This window comes from Neophocaena asiaeorientalis, unplaced genomic scaffold (genome assembly GCF_003031525.2).
Source record: "Neophocaena asiaeorientalis asiaeorientalis breed wild unplaced genomic scaffold, Neophocaena_asiaeorientalis_V1.1 scaffold92, whole genome shotgun sequence".
Lineage (NCBI taxonomy): Eukaryota > Metazoa > Chordata > Mammalia > Artiodactyla > Phocoenidae > Neophocaena > Neophocaena asiaeorientalis.
Genome location: NW_020174057.1, coordinates 3,834,163 through 3,861,812, shown reverse-complemented (window position 1 = coordinate 3,861,812; position 27,650 = coordinate 3,834,163).

Sequence of the window (27,650 nt, the reverse complement as noted above, 5' to 3'; positions counted from 1 at the left end):
CTGTTATAGGATATTAAACTCATCACCGGTTTTATAATAGCTGTCCCTCCCCAGGGCTGACCACAAACGCACCCCAGAGTAACTGAATAAGAATCTGAATGAGGAATGCCAGGCCTAGAATGTTTTAAAAACATCTCTTCAAGTAATTATGATGGCTAGCCAGGTTTAGGAACTACTGGCCTATACACAGGACCACCATCTCTCCCATCTACCAGGACAGTCCCAGAATAATTATTACCAGACCCCCCCTTCTCTTACAAAAATCTCTCTGCAGAGATGAACATTATGTGCTCTCCTACATGTACCTCACCCTCCCTTAAGGTGCTCTCAGTGAAGGTGGTGGTCACTTAATTCACCCAACAGTGATGACCTTGTTGTAGCCTTTCTTTCATTCTATGACTAAAGACAAGACTTAGAGAAAAACTACCTCTTGATCTTAAATTCACATTAAAATATCAACCAATAGGCCAATTCTCCCTGAGAATGGAATCTGATGAGTGGAGAAGACAAAAGCATAACTTTACGTGGGGAAAGAGAATGGGAAACCTGGAGCATCTCAAGGACAATTGCTTCTGCTCCCTCACCATTTGGTCCAAGTCAGTTGGGAGAGCCAGAAATGAGTACGAATTCTACTTTATCAGCTGGTTACTTAAAACCTTTTGCTCACTTCTTCTTTACCTCTTTTTGGACCCCAATTTCTAGAAGAGTCAAAATAGGAAAATCATTTAATAGTGAGGTAATATTGTATGTGAACTACTGAGAAACCAATCAATACTCCCCATGGAGTTAATGTGTCATCCAATTTTGAGTGTTACCTTCTTCTGATTTAATCTTAATCTGTTAAATATCAAATATCATGTCAAGAAAGGGCATACAAAGATAAAAATTAGAACTGGAGCATTCTTAAAAGTACTCACATTATTGGGACTTCCTTGGCGGTCCAGTGGTTAAGACTCTGTGCTTCCAATGCAGGGGGTGCGGATTGGATGCCTGGTCAGGGAGTTAAGATCCCACATGCCATGTGGCATGGCTAAAAAAATAAAATAAAATAAATTTTAAAAAAGTATTCACATTAAGAGAAACTATTTCAGGCTACAAGCCTTAGTACACTCCAGTATTCCCCATTATATCTGCCATTACATCCCTGGGGTACCCATTTTCTTGCGCCCCAAACAGCTCTCCTTGTCCATATACTCCATACCTTTTCATCCTTCCTGTCTTGGCTTATCCTATTCCTAATGGGGACCTTTTCCACAGAAAGGGTTTTCAGTTACTTTACTCTAAATTAATATTCAAGTTCCCAAATTACAAATGTAAAAACCTGGTTTTCATTACTTTCAGTCCAAACTACGACTCTATAAAACTAGTAAAATAAGAAAATCACTTTCAAATTTTCTCTGACAAGTTTCCAGAAACTCTTGTTGACAGACTAAACTGCTTAGATAATCAGTTCTATCTATAAACTTCATCAATTAAATAGTCTTAATTTTAAACTGCATTTATAAGTGTAATATACTCAAACTAATTTTTACGTGCCTCCACTGTCTTACAGGACAAATTTATGACCGTAACAAAAAAAAAGCTTCCCTAGCATTTAAAGCTCTCTTGTTGCAACTCTAATCAAATAAACTTAAAAATATAATAAATTGAGGTCTTCCCTGGTGGCACAGTGGTTAAGAATCTGCCTGTCAAGGCAGGGGACGCGGGTTCGAGCCCTGTTCTGGGAAGATCCCCCATGCCGCGGAGCAACTAAGCCCGTGCGCCACAACTACTGAGCCTGCACTCTAGAGCCTGCGAGCCACAGCTACTGAAGCCTGCGCACCTAGAACCCGTGCTCCATAACAAGAGAAGCCTCTGCAATGAGAAGCCCGCACACCGCATCAAAGAGTAATCCCCGCTCTCCGCAACTAGAGAAAGCCAGAGCGCAGCAACAAAGACCCAACACAGCCAAAAATAAATAATACATTAATTAATATATATATGTAATAAATTGAGTTCTCAAATATTCCAGTTCTGTTTACAAACTCAATCAACATCTCATATACCTTTCAACTCAGAATCTCAAGATTAAAATGTTACCCGTTTTATATTGAGATCACAGTGACAGGCTTTGAGGATACGAGTATGCTACATTCTCTTGAAATAGCAAACATACTGGCCCTTTTTAGAGAAGCTTAATTTGGGTAGATGGAATTCAGCAACCCCTAGTCTAGGATGGATTCAACCAATCTCTTTACTGCCTGATTGAATTCTGCATTCTTTTCATACTCTTTGTCCAGCTCTGTCCACAAAAGCCCCCATCTGTCTAAAAACCATCAGCCTTTCTTTATTTAGCCCAAAATTTAACTGAGTCATAGTTTCTCCTTAAGGTTTATGTGCTAGACCCTAAAAATCCCTTTGAAATGCATATATACTAACTTGGATGGAAATCACATCACAGCTTTAATCCTCATAACACCACTGTCACCACACACACATTGGTTTAGATTACTCAAGAAGAAGCATGATGAGGTAATAGGTGATTAGGCAATGAGTTTCAATGTCTCTTAAAAACATTTTTTGTTGATATTTGTTTAGAATGCTCTGTGGAAAGAACAGAGATCTTTTCGTAAGCCGTTTTTGAAAGGCTTGTCTCCAAGGCAGTTACAAACTCAAGACATTGTTAGGAGAAATTCTGTTGTATGAAGACAGAGCTGGAAGGTGTCTGATGATCATTTGGTCCAGCCCCACGCTGTACAAAGATAACTGAGTTCCAAAGAAAGGGGACAAGAGGGGAGGCTCCTTTACTGAATATCCTCTATGTTCCAAGCACTGTGCAAGTGAACCCTCAATTAAGATGCACAGAGCGGCACGTCATAGCCCTTTTCTACTCTCTTTCCCCCTCGGACAGGCACACAGATGTTCCCATGCTCCTCGGGTTTGCCTGTCACCTTGTCTTGCATCAGTGTGGCCTTGCCCTCCATCAAGTCAATGGAAGTAATCAGCCATTCACTACTTAAGATTTCTAACCCAGTCTCACATGTACCCAAATACCCTGTGAACAGAAGTCAAATTGTGATGAACAGAGAGTTGAAAAGGAGATGAGTAAGTAGGGACTCTCTTTCCAGAAATTTAGAGAAGGGGAAGGAGTGAGATTGAACAGAAGCTGGGGTAGGGATGCAGGGTCAGGGGAAGGATGGAGAATGGAGAGAGTTGAGCATGTTCACAGGGAAAAGGAAGAGGGTGAAGATGCATGGCAGAGAGGGAATGATTGACAGAGCAGGACCCCAGAGAAGTGGCAGGGGACACAGGTTGAAGTATTAAATTTGAAGGAATGAGAGATGCTTCATTCTCCAAAACAGGAGGAAAGAAGGCAGAGATGGGGACTAATGCTGCTGTAGCTGTTAATAAGAAAACGGCTCAGATGATCACCCTAGGGTCAGGGTTAAGTGAGGAAGGGGATATAGACTGGGTGGACATGATGGTCCAGGCTCTAAACACCTTCATGAACTAACTAATAGGGGTGAGGGAATGATGAGCTAGAAGGACATTGGAGTTTGAGATTTCGGGATAGGGCCATCCTGAGTGATGACACAGCAGGGTAGGGCTGCTGAAAGACCAGCATGGTGAAGTAGAGGCCAAGTGGAAAACACTGGGTTTGAAGCTAAAGATCAGAGGAGCCAGTGGGTTCAGGAGGGTCATCTTTTGGACACTGGAGTTGGCAGTTGGCAGAAGCTGGGGGACAGAGAGGTCATGGGCCAGCTGCCAAAATCCTCTGTGAACACAGAGACCGATCAGCAGATTGACACATGACAGGGATGATATGGGGATGAGAGGTGAGCCTCGAAGCCAAAGGGAATTTTCTGCAAGAGGGGTGGAACTGCAGCCTGGCAACAGCTTTGGAGAGCAAAGGAGACACTAATTCCCAACTCCCAGCCTGAGGGGCAGAAGGTAGGTAAAAGTGAGCCCCCTTCCCTTGAAAAGGATGAAAGAAAAGCAGGAACCTCCGGAGAGACTTGGGCCTCAGCTGACAACAGAAAATATCAGAAACATTTTTTTTGAGGGGGGCTGTGTTGGGTTTTTGTTGCTGGGCACGGGCTTTAGCTGCGTTGAGCAGGGGGCTACTCTTCGTTGTGGTGTGCAGGCTTCTCATTGCAGTGGCTTCACTTGTTGCGGAGCGTGGGCTCTAGGTGTGAGGGCTTCAGTAGTTGTGGCTCGCGGACTCTAGAGCACAGGCTCAGTAGTTGTGGTGCATGGGGTTAATTGCTCCATGGCATGTGGGATCTTCCCAGACCAGGGATGGAGCCCATGTCCCTTGCATTGGCAGGTGGGTTCTTAACCACTGCGCCACCAGGGAAGTCCTAGGGGAAACATTTCGTAGAAATGTTAAGGATACAGGGACTCTGTTTATCATTGAATAGGGTTCCAGAGGGCATGGCTGGAAAGTTGAGGGAGAGAGGCAGGGGATAAAGACAACAAAGCATCGGGGGATGATACTGTATAATAGAACAAAGACTAAAGAGGTCTGTATTCAAGGCAGCAGCTAAGGATGAGAGGGACAGGAGGCAGAGAGACCTCTGACCTCAACTTACTAGCTGTGTGACCTTAGGTGAGTTACTTGTTCTCTCTGTGCTTCAGTTTCATCATTGTAAAATGAGGATGATACTGGTATTTACCTCATAAATTTGTTGTTGCTGTGAGGATTAAATGTGTTAATGTATGTAAAATACTTAGAAAATTGATCAGTTTATAGTCAGTCCTGAAGAAGCATTTCCTTCAGAAGGAAAAAGATTCCCATGCCACAGTTTCCCTTTCACGAAGGACATCTAGCTATATCAAACCTTGAACAATGCACCTTCACTTCCTGTCACTTACATTCAGCAAAAAATCCAAGTATGCAAAAAAAAAAAATCTGTCAGTCACTGATGGATTCAATTTCTTACAAACATATGATATGACAATTAACCATTATCTGTCCCTTTAAAGGAAGGAAAGAGAATGAAAAAGTTGGTTGAAGACAGTAAGAATGTAGAGTTATAAATGTTAAAGACAGTCAATCGTTATATCTAATATACAACTCAACAACAACAAAAATCAAATAACCAGATTAAAAAGTGGGCAAAGGAGGGCTTCCCTGGTGGCGCACTGGTTGAGCGGCCGCCTGCCGATGCAGGGAACACGGGTTCGTTTCCCGGTCCGCGAAGATCCCACATGCCACAGAGCGGCTGGGCCCGTGAGCCATGGCCGCTGGGCCTGTGCGTCCGGAGCCTGTGCTCCGCAACGGGAGAGGCCACAACAGTGAGAGGCCCGTGTACTGCAAAAAAAAAAGGGCAAAGGACTTGGATAGACATTTTTCCAAAGATGATACACAAATGGACAATAAGCCCATGAAAAGATGCTCAACATCATTAATCATCAGAGAAATGCAAATCAAGACCACAATGCGGGGGGGACCTTGAAGATGGCGGAAGAGTAAGACGCGGAGATCGCCTTCCTCCCCACGGATACACCAGAAATACATCCACACGTGGAACAACTCCTACAGAACTCCTACTTACCCCAAAAAAGATGTTTAAAAAAAAAAAAAAAAGACCACAATGCGTTAACACCTCACACCCACTAAAATGTCAACTATCAAAAAAACAGAAAATAGCAAGTGTTAATGAGGATGTAGATAAATTGGAACCCTTGTGCTCAGATAGTGGGAATGTAAAATGAGTGGCCACCTTAGAAAACATTATGACAGTTCCTCAAAAAATTAAAAATAGAACATGTGACCCAGAAATTACATATATATATGCAATTACATATATATAAATATATATATATTTATATTACATATATACTTTTATATATTACCCAGAAATTACATATATATATATATATATATATATATTTCCAAAAGAAAGCAGGGGCTTGAACAGTCACTTGAACACCAATGTTCACAGCGGCATAATTCACAATAGCCAAGAGGTGGAAACAACCCAAATGTCTGTCAACAGATGAATGGATAAACAAAATATGATATCTGCATACAAAGGAATATAATTCAGCCTTTAAAAGAAAAGGAAATTCTGACATATGCCACAACATGGATGAACCTTGAAGGCATTAATTTAAATGAAATAGACAGTCACAAAAAACAATAGATATCGTATGATCCCACTTATATGAGGTATCTAAAATAGTCAGATTCACAGAACAGAAAGTAGAATGGTGGTTACCAGGGGCTGGGAGGAGTGGGGAAAGGGGAGTTGCTGTTCAATCGTATAGAGTTCAGTTTTCAAGATGAAGAAGTTCTGGAGATCTGTTTCACAAAAATGCGAATATACTTAACCCAACTGAACTGTACACTTAAAAACGGTTCAGATGGTAAATTTTATGTTGTGTTTTTTACCACGATTAAAAAAAGAAAAAAGAATAATCTAGTAACCCCCCAAATATACACAATTTAATGATGAATAAAGTAAAGCCCAGAGAAGGTAACAGACTCATGCATGGTCACACAGCTCACAGAGGCAGAACTGAGAACAGAACCCATGATTGACCCCAGCTGCAGGGGTCCTTCCATTACATCGTGCTCTCTACGTGAGGTGCTGAGATAGTGGAAAGGATGACACACTTGATTTATCGGTAGTGACACTGACAGTCCGATGAACCTGAAAGGGATAAAGATTCTACTCAGTGCGTATAAATGCTCATGTGCCTGTGCCTATTCTCCAAATCTCGTCAGGATTATTCCAACCAGCAGGTCTGAGAGCCCACACTGGAAATTTCAAGGTACTCACAGCTTCTCTCTCATCTGCGGCAGGCCTGAAAGCAGATGAGAGCAGCTTTTCTGTTCCTGGGCTGTTCCCCCTATAATTTAGAAGCCCAGACAGTTACACGAAAAACAGGAAGAAAAACTCAGAGGCCCACTTAAAATCAAGTTCAATGTAGGGTCTCCAACATGCTGGAGTGAAGCTGCTAGTTAAAACTGGCTACTTTGAAACTGGTTCACTCACTCCTGTCTGGACTCAGAGAGGAAGTCTTTTTCCCATTTTGGAGTTTTCCTTTAGCTCCTTATTCCAAAGTCCATAAAGGAGAGAACAGGAAAGGCTGGCCCCAGCTCAAGAAGCAGAGATGAAAACCAGACCTTTGTTCTTTTTAAGGGTGATGACCATAGATTGCCTTCTATTTTATATCAGAAATCTCTATTGTTTCCATGGCAATGATGAGTGTGTCTGAGGATCCCCACAGGACCTGGCTTGGTGATTCCAGAGATCTCCACCGGTTTAAAAGTGTCAGAGCTGAAGCCAAGACCTCCCTCCCCTGTGCTCCTGTCTCCTTGACACACAAACAGCTCATGCACACAATACCCCTCCGAGCTCTGAAGGTGTTAGGGAAATCCTGCTTGCATCAATATGTCTCATGATGAAGATTTAAATAAAATATTTTGGCAAGGATGTTTCTAAAGATCTGTCCACTCCAGAAATATTTTTTGTTCTCAGCAACCCTACCGAGGCTGAACCAGGATGCCTATAAAAAGCCTTCTGTCTTCCCCTTAATGAATCCTCAGGAAGGATGGAATAAGATGGGGGTCAGAGACTCGAAGCCCATGCCAGATGCTGAGGCTGCCAGCTTGGCTGGGTGCATTGGTGGCAGCGCTGAGGGCCCCTCTCCCTGCTCCTCCCCCTGGCGTGGTCTCTGCTCACACTCCTAAGGGAATTGGCTGGGCTCCTGGCTTGTCTTGCCTGTGTGTCTGCTAGTCATTGAACAAAGTGTGGGATTACTTCCATGCCCAGTTTCCCCAGATGCTCAAAAGCACGGAGCCAAGGATCAGCTGAAACAGAAGGGAGGACCAAGCCGACAAGCCCTCTTGACAAGGCTCAGCCACACTTGAGCTGTTGTCCCTGCCATGGGACACACCTGTCAAGTAAAACCCAATGAGCCATTCAGGAGACAACCTGTGCCTCCTGTTTGGAGCTGACCCTGGAAACAAGGACTTTTCTGAGATGGTACCAAGCATGAAAGTTGGGAGAAAAGCCATGGGGCCCTTGGGCTCCTGCAACACCTCCCCCATTTGCACAGAGAGGAGAAGTCAGGAGGTAAGAGGGCTTTGCTGCCTCCAGATGTGCCCCCTCATAACTCCTCCTACACTAGTGTTTTTTCCCCACACTTCAAGGACCATCTTCACAGCCTGAAACTCCAGAGGAGCTGACCTCCTGGTAAAACTTTCCACCCCAAAGTAAATGCTGGTGAAATACTTCTCTAAGTTGAATGGTATCTATCTCTTGGTTGGTGACCAGCATCTGCAAACCAAAAGGACCTGCAGGGTGGGAGCACATACTGTCCCTGGGAACAGAAACACAGTATCTTAGGACCACCTTCACCACTCAAATGCCCACAGGCCACTGGACAATCTGAGACTCCTCTAGCAGCTCTGCCCTCAGCAGTCAATTCCAGAAGAATTTTTTTTAAATTCCTTGCCACTTTGCCCAAGGAAATCAGGACTCAATATACAAAGAAGACTGTGGAAATAAGAACCCCAAAGGATGACTAAATCCTAGGTTTAGGAAAAGTGGGGAGCAGTAGAGAAAGGAGAGGGCTAAGATGAAGGTTATTTCAAGGCAAGAAAGAAGAAACCAAAACTACTGACTGGGGCAAGGGGGAAAGCAGAAAATGAAGGACAGCTGTTTTGAGGGATCCAGGGAGGAAATCGTCCCCCTAGCACAAGGTAGTGCGTAAGGGCTAGAGAGAGATGTACAGAGAACACTGAGTAAGAGTGTTGAAATTTTTTGCTGACTACTCCTTTGGAAGGCAGGAAAAGGAATTTCATCCATAATTATGTCATCCTCTTTATAAAGATGAGGTTGAAGAGAAAAACTGGTTCCTTGGATCAAGACATTCTTTTATTATAAAGCAACCCCAGGCTTGGACAGGTAAGAGAAGCCACATAGTGTGACAATCAGCACTGGCTTGGGAGTCTTCTCTTCCATGCAGTATTTATGAACCAAATCTGGACACTGGGGATGTGGGAACTGCCACTTACTGAGCATCTGGACACTGGGCTGGGGACTTCGCATTCAGGACCTTTGAGCTCCAGATCCATATAAGCAGCTGCCCACCCAACATCCTCACTTGGATGTCTAAAGGCATCTCAAACTCATCCCAAACTGAGCTTCTGCTCTTCCCCCCAAACTCCTGTTCCACCCACAGTCCTCCCAATGCCAGCTGATGGCAACTCTGTCATTCCAAGTGCTCAAGCCAAAAGTCTTGGAGTCGTATTTGACTTCTCTATGGCTCTCTCACCCTTTACCCAATCTGTCAAGAGATCCTGTTAGTTCTTTCAAAATGTAACCCAGAATGTCTCTACTTCTCTCCACGTCTACTGCCACCTGCCTGGTCCAGGCCACCCTCACGTCTCACTCAGATTTTTGCATGGTTTCCTCACTTTATAATCTGTTTTTACTACAGCAGCCAGAGGGATCTTTATAACATGTGAATCAAATCATGTCACTCTACTGCTCAAAATCAGCCAACAGTTTCCCATTCTATTTGGAGTAAAAACACTGTGCTTCCTACAGTGCTACAAGCCCCACATCAGGACCACATCCTCTCCCTGATTCTATCAGATGATACCCCTTTGCTCACTCTGCTTCAGCCTCACAGACCTCTTTGCTTTCTCTTGTGCATTCCAGGTATGTTCCCACTTCAAGGCTTTTGCACTGGCTGTTCCTTCTGCCTGGAATGCTTGTCCCCTAGATCTCACCCTCTTAAGTCTTTTGCCAAATGTTACCTGGGTGAGGCTTACCAAACTACCCCACTTAAAATGGCAAAATTCTCTTCATACTTACTCCTAGCCCCTTTTCTGCTTTATTTGTTTTCCAAAGCCCTTGTGCTGTATCTGTTACTTATTTTCTTTATTTATTATCTGTCTCTCTTCCCTAGAATGTAAGTTTCTTAAAGACAGGATTTTGCTCACCTCTGTATCCCTCCTGCCTGTAATGGTAATTGACACACAATAAATGTGTGATGAGGGATCTTACAAAACCTTTACAATCATCTTGCCTTTCATGGGCATTGGACAGCTTGAGATTAGACAGTCATTTTTACCTCTTTATGCTTAATTTTCCCTCTGGAAAAAGTCTGTAAGTTGATATTTCGACCTCAGTCGATTCTCCACCCAGAGGCCCCATCCCAGCTTTTGAACTCTGTACTTGACATCATGAGCTGCCTAACCTGTTGGGCTACAGCATTAGCTCCTGCAGCCCAAGGGCAATTCCTGATTTTCAGGCAGTGTTGGGGGATGAAAGAAAAGGTATAAAGAAACCAGCAGGAGATAGTGTCAGGGATTCCACAGAGGACAGGAGATTTCACTTTGGTCCACAAAGCTTGAATTCCTCCACATAGCTTTGAAGGATGTATGTGTGTATGTGTGTGTATGCACACGCACACAAGGGCATTCACTCTACCAAATTCTAGACAACTAAAAAATAATTGTAGCCTAACTGGGAGGGATGTCCTGAGGAAAAATTCTAAATGTCCTGACATTTAGAATAGTTCTGGGGAAAACAAGCATACAACCTGAGTGTGAATGGCAGAATAATCTTTTTAAAATTGCCGTATTAAAAAATGTCCAGGTTGTTATATATTTTACATTAAAAATAAATACATGGTTTGGGGGACAGAAGTGAGGGCAGCTATAATACCTCCTTCTGTTACTGCTCCATCTTTCTTCCTGAGAGCATACGGTGCTTTCTAGAAGGATGGCTCTGTCTTGTTCCTGGTTTACAAAAATGATTGTTATTGACTTTGGCAGTAAGGCATGGGCTTTTCCAAGTCCAGCCACTCATGATGTTTAGGCTTGTCTTCTTTATAATCAAAGAAATATTTTGCCCTGGGAGATGGGGAGGAGGAAGACAATGATCATTTACAGAGCACCTATTATGTACTTTATACTTTATATTAGATACTTTATAGTTTATTCCCCAAACTTAAAAGTCCATATAATTATCCCTGTTTTACAAATGAGACTGAAACTTAAAGACATTAAGTGACTTGCACAAGATCATTCCACCTAGCCAAGACTTGAATTCAGAACTAATGAACTCCAAATACTCTGCTCCTTCAACTATGCAGTGTTACCTTTTCCCTAAGGTGGGGACCAGAGGGGTGAAAGCTGTGCGTGAACGTTAATCATGAATTAGCTTCAATTGTTAAGCTCTAGACCAACGAAATGTATGATACACAGCTTCTAGACCCTTAGACCCGTTTCATTCCTTTAAGGAAACTGGACTTTAAAAAAGAGTGGAAGTGATAACACCAGACAGAATTTGATGATGAACCAAAATGACTGGTTCAGGCCAAAAGAAGTCAGACTTGATCCAACCCTCAAAGGTCATTTTCAAGTATCATCTTCTAACCATGGCTAACAAGGACCTCCATTTGTAAGGTGGAGATAATTATTCAATTTTTTACTTATGATTTTTTACAACCTTAAACATCTTTAGCACTTAAAAGTCATGATGATGATTCTTTTTTTGTTTTTTGCAGTACGCGGGCCTCTCACTGTTGTGGCCTCTCCCATTGTGGAGCACAGGCTCCGGACGTGCAGGCTCATTGGCCATGGCTCATGGGCCCAGCCGCTCCATGGCATGTGGGATCTTCCCGGACCGGGGCACGAACCCGTGTCCCTTGCATCGGCAGGCGGACTCTCAACCACTGCGCCACCAGGGAAGCCCTGATGATTCTTGAGTGATCAGTTGGGATGATACCAACTACAAGGAATCGAAAACCCAAGCAAAGTGGTTTAAAAAATGGGAATGTTTATCATCTCATATAGCAAGAGTGTGGAGACAGGGTGGTTTCAGGGTTGGTGAATTCAGTAGCTCAGTGACTTTACCATGACAGATATTTCTCCCGTACTGCCTCTCTACCATCCTCTGTATAATGGCTTATCTTCTTAAGGCAGTTTCCCGTAATGGTCCCAAGACAGCTGCCCCATATTCAATCAACATGCAGATGATAACCACGAGAGGTAGAAAAGGAATATCCCTATCTTGGCTCCCTTTTTAGAATCAAGATAAAACTTCCCTCCTTCTAGGCCCAGCAAGAAGGCGCAGGGGCTACCTGGGAACAAGTACCTCTCTTAGTGATACAGAAGCACAAGAGAAGTCCAACTACACAAGCACATTTCAAGCCTCTGCTTACATCACATCTGCTAACATGCCATTGCCCAAAGCAAACTCCAAGGCAAGACCCTAAGCCAGGGAGTGGGGAAGTATACTGCTCCTATTATTGGACTATGACTGCATAATACTATGTGCTATATATATATAAATGTGTACATGAATGTATAATATTACTACAAGGAATAAAGAATTAAGACCGAGAATTCAACCTTCCACTCCACCCATGATTATATCAGGCAGAACCTTATGAAACTGTCATCTTTTAGGTACAACATGGTCAAATACTGACCATCTCATATAGTTCAATGTGATACAATCAGTAGAACCAGGACTTAAGCTAGGCTTGTGTCATCCACTGGCTACTAGAACTCTTTGGAAAGCAGCATGAACAGGTGATACCCCACAAAAAGCAGATTTGCTAAGCACACAGGAAATAAAAAACATATGTAGTTGTCTGTCTCTAAAATAGCAGTTTGATTCCCTTTGAGAAGAGTTATGCTCCACTGGAATCAAGCACTCATTAGAGTTTAAGGATTATGTGAAAATAAACCTTTGAGGTTGAGTCCCAATAACATTTTCCCCTGGACAGTCAGAGGTATTGTGGTCCCACAGGACAACTATTACTTTTAAGTAAAGCTTTAATTAAAGTTGAGAATTTGTTACAATTGTCTCTGCTGAGTAAAATTCTCCTCCTTTAGAATCACACTAATAGCACATCCTAGTGAAAACTTCCTGTTCTTTTAATCCTCTTACCCCTTTTCCTGACCACACATATATACCCATGAACTTGCTTTCCCGGCTTCCACCTTTGTTCATGCCCATCTTTCTGGAATACCTGTCACCTAGCTGACCTCTAACCATCCATTCCATGCCCACTACCATCCCCATGCAGGCTGACTTACATATCTTACTCCACTCTCCCATAATACTCTGTACGTATCGGAAATGCAGGACTTAATGCAGTGTTACATCATTATCTAAGTATACATTGATTTCTCCCCCTAAATTGTGAGATCCTTGAGTGCAGGAGCTATGTTTTACTTATCTTTGCACCCTTAATACCCAGCATAGTGCTTGACAAATAGTAGGGGCTAAGAAATAAAGGAAAGAGTGTGTATTAAGAGTAGGCTAAATGCAAGTCCAGTAACAAGCCCAATTTATGCAAAGACTCATGCAAGTCTGAAGCAGATGTGCCTGGCTGGGCAACTCTACTCTGAGTGGTAACCCAGGGATCCAGCCTTCTTCTGACCTGTGACACTGCCATCTTCAACATGTGGTCTGTCTCTAAGGGTGCTGCAAACAGGAAACAGAGCACGGGGAAGGCACAGTCTACCTTGGCTGGAAGTGACACAAATGACTTCTGCCCTCATTCCATTGGCCCAAACTAGTTTCATGGCACTGCTTAGTCATAAGAACTCACACAATGGAATGAGAGTGTGAGCCTTTGGTAGTCAGTGAGCTACCTCTGCCACAGGGAGAGGGAGGAAGGACGGGAGGCAGAAATGGAGGGAAGAACTTACTCAATGCCTATCTTTTAGGACCTGTGTAAAAGGCTCAGATTCCCTTCCAGTTGGACCCTTAAAACCAGATGTAGAAAGTAGTTGAACATTAAGTCAGACAGAACACAGTAAAAATTTTAAAAAAAATAAGGGGAAACCCATGAGAGTTCGGTGTCTTAAGCATAGTCAAGAGGAAGGCAAGTTTCAGGAGTCGGTGACAAGGGTGTGTGTGTGTGTGTGTGTCTGTGTGAGTTCCATGTCTTAACTTGAGAGAAGGAGGGAGAAGAAAAGAAGGTTGGGGAGCTGCCAGATTGGAAGGGCTCTCAGGAGAGGAGGGTAATGGGGCTTATGGAAGAAGCATTATCAAGGGATTCTACCTACTCCGAAGAAGACTTAAAGTCTTCAGTGTGAAAAGTAAACCAAGAGGATCTGGAGGACATAAATCAGTAATGAGAGAACCATGTGCATCAGGATTTGGAGCAGGTGGTGAGCAGGAGGCCCATGGGAGACACAACCATTTTCTAGGAGGTTTTATGTAGTGAGAAGGTCTGGTGTCAGAAGCCAGCGAATGATGGGGAGGGTAGAGACTGATAGCTGTTTACCAAGATCCATTTCCTCTTCTTCTTGGTACGCAGACTCCCTTGCAGTTAGCGTTACTATGTCAAAAGAATATGAACAGGGCTTCCTTGGTGGCGCAGTGGTTGAGAGTCCGCCTGCCGATGCAGGGGAAGCAGGTTCGTGTCCCGCTCCGGGAAGATCCCACATGCCGCAGAGCGGCTGGGCCCGTGAGCCACGGCCGCTGAGCCTGCGCGTCCGGAGCCTGTGCTCCGCAACGGGAGAGGCCACAACAGTGAGAGGCCCGCGTACCGCAAAAAAAAAAAAAAAAAAATATGAAATCTTGGTGGCGCAGTGGTTGAGAGTCCGCCTGCCGATGCAGGGGAAGCAGGTTCGTGTCCCGCTCCGGGAAGATCCCACATGCCGCAGAGCGGCTGGGCCCGTGAGCCACGGCCGCTGAGCCTGCGCGTCCGGAGCCTGTGCTCCGCAACGGGAGAGGCCACAACAGTGAGAGGCCCGCGTACCGCAAAAAAAAAAAAAAAAAGAGTATGAACAGAAGTGATGTGTGCCACTTTTAGACCTGGCCTATATAATCCTCCACCACGTGCTCCTCCACATTTTACCATCTTCTTGCAGCTGGATACAGATGAAAATGAGGTTCTATGTTTTGGTGATGCCACAGATGGAAGGAGCCTGGGTTCTTGAATAACTGCATGGAAGAGAGCCTACTTGCCTAGCTGAACACCTGCCAGGACTATAATATGAGCAAGAGGTAAATTTCTACCGTATGATGGACACTGCAACCCACCACCCAGGTTCCATTTCAATGAAAGACTTATTATCCCAACTGAGGGAGTGTGGTCAGCCCCTTCAGGGACTGCCTCAGCTCTTGGAGAGTTGCCTCACCCAAGGTCATACCCTTTGGGGGAAGCCTACACCCAGAGATCAACCGACACAAGAGTGCATGTACAGCCACTGCAGTCTAACTCGGGGCATCACTAACAAGCCACCTCAGCTCCAGGGTTTCTGTGGGGATGACCAAGGTTGTCACCAGGCCTGACTTGAGCTCAGCTTCTGTCTTGCCCAATCCTGCTTCATTTCCTTCTTTTCTACAGATTTTAAATCTAAGAATACTCTCTAATAAACATCCTACACACCAAACTTTCAGAGTCTGCTTCTTGGAGAACCTACCCTGAAGCATACTGTGAACATATCCACATAGTTGGGTATGTTTGTTACATCATCCTGGCCTGTTTTAACTAATACAGCATAGAGGAGGAACATTTTTCCTGCTGACATGGCTATGCTAGGTTGGTCAGCAGACATAGTCCTTGTGATGCAGAAAAGCCTATGCCATCTGCAGTAGGAGAAAACATAAGGAGTAGAGATAGAGACAGAGGGGAGAAAGAAAATCCCAGTTTTTGAAACAGAGATTCCTAAAGCTTTTCCTTGAGCTGCTCTAGTATGTTTACTAGAGTAAAAGTATCAATTAAAAGTATAAATTCTTCCTTTCGCTTTTTTCCTTAGGATGATTTAAATTGAGTTTCTGTCACTTGTAACCAAAAGAGTCCGAATACCAGAGATTTGGTTACGTGTTGTGCAATACAAGTGAATGCGTCCCCCACCCTTCCATTGCCACTGCCTCAAAACAGTTAAGGACAGATCTCTGTAAATTTTTTGATGAAGCCATATTTATCGAGGACTTACTATGTGCCAGGTCTATTCTAAGTACTTTCCATATATTAACACAATCCTCACAACAGTCCCATGAAATGGGTACTATTACTATGATTTCCGTTTTCAGAGAGGAAGGCTGAGGCACAGAAAGATATGTGCCCAAGGTTACCCAATTTATGAGTGACAGGCTAGCCCCAGAGCCTGTACTCTTAGGTGGTGATGCTCTCCCACCTCTACTCACACAGCCTTGAGATGGGGAAGTGAGGTGCTTCAGTTTCACATGGGTTATATTTATGAGTGATTAGGGTTCTTCCCCTGCTCTACATGCAATCTACCAAGGCTTGCAAGAGACCTGACTGAAGTCAACAGCAAACACGTACCAGAAGGTAGAGAAGTCATCCCTAAACTAACAAGTAAAAGAAATGACTAGAGATGAAACCGTGAATGGAAAAGCCCGTGAGGTGGTGTTCAGACTTGAAGTGATTCAGTGAACAAAGGCATGGGGGGCTGCAGGAGAAGCTTTGGAGGGTTAAGCTGGACACATAAACACCACACTAGTTGGGAAGAACTGGTTTGGGGACCCAAGAGGAAGAGCATCAGTTCTGGATGGTACACAGGAAGGTAATCAAAGAACAGTTTTATCTAAACCAGGACATGAGCCTAGAACCTGCCAGGAAGAGTGTGGTTTTCTCTAGGACCTGGGGAATGGGAGCAAGAGAGCTCAAGCTGATAGGAAGATCGAGAGGCTTTTTTGGAAGCAGAGGCACCATTGGGAGGCAAAGCATCAGTTCTCTAAATTCAGAGTCCCTGTTATTACACATTGTGAACTGGTCACTCCCTGAGACTGCTCGCACTGGAGTTAAGGATCAGTTTCTTCCACTTCAAGGGATGGGTGGGTGACGTTTCTTTGCCAAGAAGGGGAATTACAGAAGAGGCTGCAGGCAGAGCTGCATTCGCAGAAGAAAGTCCAGAGAAGCCCAATCCCAACCCTGAGCCCACCACCACCCATGTAAGAAGATGGTGAAGGCCTCCGTTGTTGACTGTGGGGGACATCCCAGCATTTGGTCACTATTCTCAAAGTGAGTTTATTTCCAAGGCCTGTTAGCCTGCTTTAGAGTAAAACAGTGAGAAGGATCCAGTGTGCTCTCAGGGGGAAAGACTTCCCTCCACTCAACCTGGGTCAGGCTATGGCAGAATGGATGTTGGTAAAGGCCACCAGGCACACAGTACATCCATTAACACTTTTTACTAGGATGCTGTTCACTATGTCCTGTGTGCACATCATGTCCCTGCTGAGAAATGTTTCAAGGCTAAAAGATTGTCCTTGTTTGCCACTCATTTCACGCCAATTTAACTGAATACCAGCTATGGTAAGTGATGACATGCATCATCTTGCTCATGTTTGAAACTACCCTGTGAGAAAGCTACCATTGTTTTTTACTGCAGTAAAATATATATAAATATAAAATTAATTTTTTAAGCTTTTTTTGAGTATACAATTGAGTGACATTAATATCTTCACATTGCTGTGCAACCATCACCTCCATTCATTTCCAGAATTTTTCTATTATCCCAAGATGAAACTCTGTACCCATTATACAGTAACTCCCCATTTTCCCCACAGTCCCTGGCAACCAGCATTCTACTTCCTGTCTCTATGAATTTGTCCGTTCTAGGCACCCTATATAGTGAAATCACATAGTATTTGTTTTCTTGTGTCTGACATTTCATTCAGCGTAATATTTTCAAGTTTCATTCATATTGTAGCATGTATCAGAATTTCCTTTTAAAGGCTGCATAATTTTCCATTGTATGTATATACCACATTTTGTTTATCCATTCATCCGTGGACTTTTGAGTTTCTTCCACCTTTTCACAATTGTCAATATGCTGCTATAAACATTGGTGTACAAATATCTGTTTGAGTCCCTGCTTTCAATTCTTTTGTGTACGTATGAAGAAATGGAATTGCTGGATTATATGGTAATTCAGCTTCCTAACAAAGTTTTCCTTCATAAGGCAGCTGCTGTGCTTCCTATTGCCCAAGCCCAGGACTCCAGCCTCCAATCAATTCTGTGAGTCCCAAAGTCTTCCAATACATTCCCTCTGCCAGTTCTTGTTGTAACCAAAGGGCATACAGGAAGGAGACATAGTGGGAGCAGGGTGCTCACAACCAGGAGATACATGTTGAACAGGTCAAGTTTGAGATATCTGTGAGATATGTCAAGGGGGCTGTTGGGTATTTGCACCTGGAGTTCAGGGTTGAAGCCTAGAATAAGGAGAAATAAATTTGGGAGTTATCAACATGTAGATGGAATAGTGGTGTCTAGCATAATGTCCCATGTCTTTTGATAAAAGTATCCTGATGTTCTTTTGGGGAAATATTCCTCTTTCTTGGTTAATAATCTTGATGGGGCTGTTAATCAAAGTGCCAAACCCTCCTCTGGCCAAGTAGCAAGACTGGACAGTCAGCATATGTCATCCACCTGGTCACAGTGATTCTTAAGGGATGCTCAAATGAATTAGGTCAATTCAATAAGAATTAGCCAAAAGATATTTGATGGAATAATCAGGAACAAAAGTCCTGTCCTCTTTCTGGCAGGATTGCTAAACTGGTACAGTAAAAGCTTAGAGACACAAGGGCTTTTTTTTTTTAACCACCTTGTGGTCATAGCCTAATGAGAATGAGGTCAACACGGCAAAAAACAGATTCAAGTGACCAAGGGTGATGGGCAATGTGCTGATGTGGCATTGAGTCCCTTGATGCTATTATTCCAGAAATGAATTTCGTGATCATGTGAATCAATGAATTCCCATTTTTGCTTCGGATAGTTGAGTTGAGTTTCTGTTACTTGCAGCCAAGTGATTTCTGACAAGTCCAAGCATCACTTAAAGCCCCTTACTTGGGTGAGATCACACAAGAGGAGAGTGTAGAGAGGAGGACTGAGCCACAACACACTGTATAAAGACCCAATATAGGAGGAGGATACAGCATTTCAGTTAGATTGTCACTTGTCTTTGATAACAAATGGGACCAGAAAGATAATGTAATTCATTCCATTACAGAAGAAAATCTGTTGTCAGAATATTGATAATTTTTTAATCTGGGGGATAGGTATGTAGGGGGCCTTATGTTTGAAAATTCCCAAATTAAAAAATACACTTATGACATGGTGCTGTTGCATTTTCCCTGTATTGAAAGGACAGCACCTCTTTGCTGGAGAGCTCCCTTGCACACTGGGTCATGCCATCCAAGATAGTTATGGCTACCTGCCTTTTCTCGGCATCCAGCATTCTAAGATGTGGGAATTCGAGGGGTTTGGCAAGGAAAAGTCAGACATGTGTGGGCTGTTTGTAAATTCGCATGAGCTCTCTGTGGTTTGACTGCACAAAGACAGGGAGGAGCTTGGACTTGGGCTCTGTTGGCCCCTGAATTCACTTTGGATGAGACAGATTGGTGTCTGCCAACTGGGCTCCCTCATTCCTAACAGTAGCCAGACTGGCATCTTTGGCTTCAAAAGGGACTGATCTGGTTCCCATGTGAACAGCAGGTTCTGCACCAAACTAATCTGAGCAAATTGTATGCCATTATGAGTGGTGGGAAGATGAGTTCTACCCAATGGGGAGTTGAGACAACCAAATGTTGGCTTTGGAGTGGGAAATCAGGCTAGGGATGAGAGCACAGTAATCCTAGAAACTGACAAATGGCCAGGACTGCAGAAGCAGTCTACTAAGAGTCTGAGATTAGAAGGAAAAGTTTGCCCTTTTAATCAGACACAGGCAACAAAGAGAAACTCTTCCTTTTGTAACACAGGAGAGAAAATGTGGATTTCAAGTTGTCTGACTCTGGGTGGGTAGACTCAGAAGTAGTCAGAGCCATCCAGCTAGCCCATGATTTAAACAGCTATCACTGACTGTGAAAGCAAGATCCATTGATGGACAGCCTAATGAAGCACTAAGTACTCAGGCTCTGGAGCCAGATTGCTTGGGTTCATAGCCTGGGTTCACCATTTGCTTCCTTAATGATTCTGCACCTCAGTTTCCTCATCTGTAAAATGAAGATCACAATTTGGAACTGGAAAACATTATGCTAAGTGAAAAAACCTAGACATAAGAGGACGAATATTGTATTATTTCACTCATCTGAAGTACCTAGAACAAGCAAATTCACAGAATCTAGAACAGGCAAATTCATAGAGACAGAAAGTAGAATAGAGCTTTCTCCAGGGGCTGGAGGGAGGAGAGAATGGGGGCAAGGTATTGTTTAATGAGTAGAGAGTTTCAGTTTGAGATGATGAAAAAGTAATGGAGATGGATAGAGGAGATCGTTGCACGATAGTGTTAATGTACTTAACGCCACTGAACTGTATCCTTAAAAACAGTCAAAATGAAAGAAAGAAAATGATAACTATATGAGATAATGGAACCTGTTAATTAACTTGATTGTGGTGATTATTTGACAATGTATACGTATATCAAAACATCAAGTTGTGCAACTAAAGTACATACAATTTTTGTCAATTATACCTTATTAAAGGTGGAAAAAAATGGTTAAAATGGTAAATTTTATGTTATGTGTAGTTTACTCCAATAAAAAAATAAGGCTGTTGTTGCAAACGTAATATTGAGCAAAGAGATCACACAAAAGAATTAGTGCTGTATGATGTCAATACATAAAGGTAAAACACAGGCAAAAATCATCCCTGGCGGGGCTTCACTGGTGGTGCCGTGGTTAAGAATCCGCCTGCCAATGCAGGGGACACGGGTTCAATCCCTGGTCCAGGAAGATCCCACATGCCGCGGAGCAACTAAGCCCGTGTGCCACAACTACTGAGCCTGCGCTCTAGAGCCCATGAGCCACAACTACTGAAGCCCACGTGCCTAGAGCCCGTGCTCTGCAACAAGAGAAGCCACTGCAATGAGAAGCCTGTGCACCGCAACGAAGAGCAGCCCCTGCTCACCACAACTAGAGAAAGCCCGCAAGCAGCAGCGAAGACCCAACGCAGCCAAAAAAAAAAAGAATCATTCCTGGCATTAGAAACCAGGATAGTAGTTACCACTGAGGGTGGTGGAGACTGGAAAAAGTTAAAACAGATGATGCTCTTAGGATGGTACCTGACACTGGGTGGGGGTGGGGGGGGGTCCCCTAAATCTTTAGCGGCAGTATATAAAACTAAAGATGCCAGTACCTCTAGAAACCTTCCTGACCTCCCCCTGCACTTGAGATGCCAATCATTCCCTCCTTGTCCGTACCTCCTATGCTTCAAGATACTTTGCATTTGTTCTTCTAGAGCCCTCCTCCTTCCTGCTCTCTGCTTCTGGATCCTGACCCACAGCAATGTGCTCCTTCTTGCCCTCTGGCTTCCAGTCCTGTTGGACTTATAATAGGGGGAGAACCAGCAGGAAACTGTTGTGTGCCCTCCCTGTGGGGTCACTTGACCAAAGGTCATAATTACTGTGGAGCAGACCTCTCCACCCAGATCTCTCTTTCCCCAAGTTTTGTAACTGCTCCCTCCCATTGCCTCTTTGGGCCAAGTCATGGTAGTGGCACCCCATAATTACTAACCTAAAGACACTGTACTAATCTCCCTTGTTGTTTCTTGTGGTTTTCTTACACCCTGCAAGGACCTTTGTAAATCACATTTTTATTAAAATCTACCCCAATTTTCCCAATTTCAGTGCCTCATCTACTTCTGCTGGAACCCTGACTGCTACCTACCCTCCTAGAGACCCGGGGAAAAGGCAACACTGGTCCTACATGAGCCCCTCAATCAGGTCACTGCTGACCACACCAGATGTGAGCAGCTGACCACAGTGAACAACCCAGAGGCTCTCTGCTAACAATTTGGAATAGAGTCACAGAAGCTCTGAGTGACTGAGCCAGCAGAGAGCTGGAGAATTATAAGCTCACCCAGAGATAGCAAGAGTCAGTGCCATGGCAACCCAAAGCTGCGAGCAAGCTGAAGCTACTATAGGGCAGTCGTAAAAATTGGTTTATGGAGGAAAGATGCAGAGTGTTATTTATTAATGATGTGAAGGCTTTAATATATTCAGGAAAAAATTTGTTCTAACAGTATGCAAGCTAATGTAAAATCACCTAATGTGGGGTTTTTTCAACTATTTAACTGTGTCTTTAAAGACCCAGAAATATCGTTCCTACCAAAGTCATGTGAATGAGGCTACATCTAAATATTTACTGCACAAAATGCAAGAATGCCACTCATTACCAAGTCTTGTTAATATGTATGTGTTGGGTAGATATGGAGAGGAGGGGGTAATGTTATTTAATAAACTGTGGTTACTCATTAGTACGTTTTGAATTTAGATCACTAATGAAATACAATGGAATAGAAAATATCAGAAGGCATCATGGTTATAACAGTAAATATTGTTTCGTGAAACTGATTTCACTGATACATATACTTGATCACAATGTAAAATGTATTTCTACAGGGTCAAACAGTTTGCAAAATTCTGATTGACTAAATTCTGTGGTTCAGAAATTACCCTGTTATACTGTCAATGTGGAGGTGAAACATGAAGAAAACACAGTAGAGTTTTTATAAATAATTTTGTTAACATCTACAGGAATCATATTTTGAGCATTACTATTTTCTTCCACTGATGGTTTAAAGTTGGGACCAAGTTACCACTTCATCATCTTCCTTTTTACTTTTCTCTTTTTTGCAAACTGCAGAAGGCAAGAGCCTTGACAATACTGTAATCATTGAGGTACCTCTTTAGTGCCTGGAACATCAAAGGCTCTAGATAAACATTTGATACATTTCTGAAAAATGATCTGCTCACAAAGTCATTGTATCTACATCACAATCAGTGATATGAATAAGGTATTTAAAATTCCATATATGCATTTCCATAATCAAACATCATATGATCACTGGAATACTCCATAGAAAGTACGTTAATATCAATTTTTTCAAAGAGTGCATATATGTAAAGGAGATATTGTTACATTATTCCTTGTATTATTTTTGGTTGGCATTTTTATTTTAGACATGATAATGCTGATGATAACACAGGGTCAGTAATAAACGTTACCAGCTGTAGTGGGTTAAATTGTGGCCCACGAAGGATGTGTCTACTTGGAACCTCAGAACGTGACCTTATTTGGAATACGGGTCTTTGCAGATGTAATTAAGATAAGGGTCTCAAGATGAGATCATCCTGGATTAGACCGAGCCTTAAATGCAACAACAAGTGTCCTTATAAGAGACAGAAAAGGAGAGGAGGTCACATGAGGACAGAAACAGAGATTGGAATTATGAGCCCCAAAACAAGGAATGTCAAGGGTTGTCAGGAGCTGCCAGAAGCTAGGAGAGAGGCATGGAACAGATTGTCCCTCAGAACCTCTAGAGGGAACATGGCCTTGTTGACACCTTGATGTTGACACCTTGATTTTGTTGACACAGGCTTTCAGAACTGTGAAAGAATAAATTTCTGTTGTTTTAAGTCACCAATTTTGCGGTAGCCCTAGGAAGTGAATATGCCAGCTGAATAATTTACTAATAGCTTAAAAAAGTCACACCAATTATGAGCTTGGTTCTCCTAGCTCTCGCTTGACTCATATTCTTCATTTAGAGAATGTTGGTGAGTTACCATTGCTGGAATTTATTTTGAAATTGAGTGTTAAATTTCTGCGGCTACTTAAATGCATAAGGGCACACAGCGACTGCCTTTCTTGGGACTGTAAACTAGACCATTGTTCGGATTTTTTTTTCTTAATATTTCCTTTTATTTAGCAGTTACCAAGATAATGACTTAGTTTTTTTATTATATATAAGTTAATTTATTAATATTAGAGTTCATTAGTGAATAGCAGAATTAATGTAACAGAGATTATGAACTTGTAGCAAATTTTGTTTAGTTTTGCTTTATAAGATAAGCAATAAATCAGATTTCCCACCAGTTAACATTTTGCTGCTGATCTTTCTTGCAATACTGCCTAATGATAGTTTTTCATTACCTTTTGAAAATGAGCATTTTAAAAAACTGAGGTATCATTGACATATTTTATATATATATATATATAAATCTTAGAAAGTCAAATAATTTCAGGGGTAAAACTGAAAAATTAGACTTTAATTCCAACTGAAGGGCAGAATAGCAGAGTGATGAGGAACATGAGATGGGGTCAGACAGTCCCGGATAGGAACCTCTTAAGTGGGTGAATTTGGACAAATTACTGAAACTCTCTGGGCTTCTCTTTGCTCAACTGTAAAATAAGGATTACTGAACTCTCCAAAATATTACCAGACAACTGAATAAGGGAAGCATTCCTAGGACAAAGTCTTAATAGTATCTCAGAAAAGGGAAGTCCGGGGAGGATCTTTATAGGGTTTAGGCTCTGGGTTCAAGTGAACTCAAGCAGGTCTTTCAAGAAGGGAACAGCCTAAAATTGGGCTAAGATCCTGACATAGTTGTTTAGGATTGATGCATACAGGGAGGTGAGAGTCTTAAAGCAAGTCTTGATAGGTAACTGTGGTTTAATGAGAACAAGAAGTCTGCCCATGACAAGCAGACTGTTATCTCAGATAAATTGATCTGCAGAAATTTCCTGACGCAAACAGAGAACTTATTTATTGGTTTTCAGTCTTACCTTTCCCAGGAAAAGTTTTCATGGAACAATAACTAAATCATATTGGTACAAGTGATCTCAGTTCTAAGTCCAAGGAGCCACTTTTTCTGGTTGTGCTAAGGAGTGAGACCATGGTTCTATACAGTGTCTGCCACATTGCAAGGACTAAATAAGCAATTAACTTATTATTTTTATCCATTTAACTTTATTTGTAAAGGCAAGACAAATGTAGCCATAAAATCTTGACACCCCTCAAATTTTTATTGCTTTTTATAAGTAATAAGCAGAATCAATGGCTTTTGGCTTTCCTGTAATTCAGGAACTGCTAAACTACTAAAGTTATTGGTAGAATTTGAACTTATGGAAATAAGGGGACAAAAAGAAGGGAAAAATGAGGGCTCTTTTCCTTTGTCGTGATTCTAGCTGGCTCTATATGTGCATTCTCCCAAGGACTCTTGAGTAATCAGCTCTCCACAAGCTGCACATCTTCAGGAAGGAGCTAACCTTTGACAATGCAGAGAGGTTTCCTGGGTGGTGTATCACGTGGAAATGCAATGCTTTATGGACATCAGAGGTGTCTGTTCACTCACTGTTCACTCAATCTCGGTTGAGTTAGTAAAATTTTCTAGCAAGGGGACTACATCTCTCCAGCCTCAGAACATACAAAGCCCAGAGGAATTCCTTGAGTGTTTGTACTGGCCGCAGAATCTATAGATAGCAGCTGAGTTTATCACAGGGAACAGAAGATAATATGACCGGCTGTCTGTGTGACTCCAGAAATGAGGCTCCCTCCACCGAACCCTGCAGCAGCATCCTAGAGACAGGAGCAGTTACCCTGCTTCTCTCCTCTGACCATTTCACTCCAGGGCGTCTGAAGCACCCTCACTCAATTTCCCCATCTCTGACACACAGAGAGAAACAGCCCATGCAATCTTAACTGTTCTGATGTACCATAAATTAAATAAAATAATCCATGGTCCATAGAAGAAATTTCTTTATAACCCCAAGGTATTGTTACTATCTGATAATGAAGTCAAGTGTAGAATGGATAGGAAACTTTAGTAGGTCAGACTAATATTAGAAATGCTGATTTGAATGAGCACAAATGCAATGCATAGACTGTGTTTTAAAAAAATGCAACAGCAGTGGAAAACAACATGGACGTTCCTCAAAAAATTAAAAATGGAACTACCATACAATCAGCAATTCCACTCCTGGGCATTTATCCAAAGAAAGCAAAAACACTAATTCGAAAAGATGTATGCACCCCTATGTTCGTTGCAGCATTATTTACAATAGCCAAGATATGGAAACAACCTAAGTGTCCATCAATAGATGAATGAATAAAGAAGATATGGTATACAATGAAATATTACTCAGCTATAAAAAAGAATAAAATCTTGCCATTTGAAACAACATGAATAGACCTAAAGGGTAAGTGAAATAAGACAAAGACAAATACCATATGATTTCTCTTACATGCAGAATCTAACAAACAAAATAAATAAACAAACATAACTAAACAGAAACAGAGTCACAGATACAGAAAACAAACAGGTGGTTGCCAGAGAGAAGAGGGTGGAAGGATGAGTGAAATAGGTGGCGCAAATTAAGTGGTACAAACTTCCAGTTGTAAAATAAATGAGTCACATGAAGGTACAGTGTGGGGCATATAGTTGATAGCTATGTAATATCTTTGTGTGGTGACAAATGGCAACTAGACTTACAGTGGTGACCATTTTTGAAATGTATAGAAATACTGAACCTCTATGTTGTGTAACAGGAACTAACATAGTAACTGTAGGTCAATTATACTTCAAAAACAAACCAACTCATAGGAAAAGATATCTGATTTGTGGTTACCAGAAGTGGGGGATTGGGGTTGGGGAAATTGGAAGAAGGCAGTCAAAAGGTACAAACTTTCAGCTGTAAGATAAACAGTTACTAGGGATGTAATGTGCAACATGATAAATATAATTAACACTGCTGTGTGTTATACATGAAAGTTAAGAGAGTTATAACTTAGTTATCACTAAGAATTATCACAGGGAAAAATTTTTTTCTATTTCTTTAATGAGAAATATGAGACGGATGTTCACTAAACCTACTGTGGTAATCATTTCATGATACATGTAAGTCAAATCATTATGCTGTACACCTCAAATTTATACAGTGTTGCATGCCAATTATATCTCAATTTAAAAAATAAACATAAAAGCGCAACAGCAGGCTTCCCTGGACGCAGGTTCGTGCCCCGGTCCGGGAAGATCCCACATGCCACAGAGCGGCTGGGCCCGTGAGCCATGGCGCGTCCGGAGCCTGTGCTCCGCAACGGAAGAGGCCACAGCAGTGAGAGGCCCGCGTACCAAAAAAAAAAAAAAAAAAAAAAGAAAAGTGCAACAGCATATAGCTTCCAAACATGCTATGATCTCAGGAACCAAGTAGTAGATGTATTTAGCTAGTGACTAGGTAAGATGATGGATAATTGACATTAGTTACTTATATGCTTAATTGGTCTGAACATTTACCCTACACTGCTTTTTCATGATTAATTTGCTCAATTTGTTAAAAGGGTTTCCTAAGCAAATGTGACTTCATTTCAGCACCTGTTTCAATTCCAACTATTGGTGCATTTTGGCTTAATAGCTGAGTGCCTAAGAGTCAGGTTCCAGGGCCTTACTACCTAACTCTGCATTCCCACCTATCATTTTCTGGCTATGTACCCCTGGTCAGATTACTTAACATCTCTGTACCTCAGTTTCTCTAATGAAAAAAATGAAAATAATAACCACAGTTACCTCAGACGGTATTTGGGAGGATTAAATGAGTTAATGTAAAGTAATTCAAGAGCTCAGTGCATAGTGTGTCATATATTCCAGCTCTTATTTACTTTCCTTGAAATTACCTATAGGAACTTTACCACCTGACATTTACAGAGGCATTGTCCTATGGGATCCATACTGTGTGGAAGGATTCTGCAGTGCTTTTAGTTTGAACCTCTGTTCTCTATAGCCTGTGTTATAAAATGAGCTCTGGGCAAGAAGTTAGGAAATTTGGGCTTAAGGTCCAATGCAGCCATCAATTATGTGATCTCGAGTGCATCACTTCAACCCTCTGGACCTATTTACTCAAAAAAAAAAAAAGGGGGGGGGGGGGGGGGCTGACTTCCTC